Genomic DNA, 385 nt, shown 5'->3' with positions numbered 1-385 from the left:
GCAAGATTATCTTTCATGTGGGAAGAAAAGACAAGAACATGCTCAGATAAACAAAACCTGAAAGAATTTACCAGCACCAGACCAGATCTCCAAGAAGTTCTCAAGGTTGTACTGTATCAGGAAAATTAAACACGGACACATGGTAATAAGAGTCCAAAACTAAGAAAGTGGTCAACTTAATCATAGAGACAAGTCTGGAATTGAATATTATATCCCAGAATTTAATCAGGGAAATTGAACCAGAACAGAAGATAAAAATACATGAGACTGATAGGTTCATGCACCTACCATTTGAACAGAATCCTAACCTGTTTCCTGGCTTTAAGCAAAGTTCCTTGGCGTTTCTTTGATTTAAGTTAAAACTGGTTTTCTTAGTAGTAACGAG

Source organism: Tupaia chinensis, unplaced genomic scaffold, assembly GCF_000334495.1.
Source record: "Tupaia chinensis unplaced genomic scaffold, TupChi_1.0 Scaffold000180_1, whole genome shotgun sequence".
NCBI classification, from domain to species: Eukaryota; Metazoa; Chordata; class Mammalia; order Scandentia; family Tupaiidae; genus Tupaia; species Tupaia belangeri.
The sequence above is the reverse complement of the archived record's forward strand: the minus strand, read 5'-3'. Positions refer to the sequence as shown.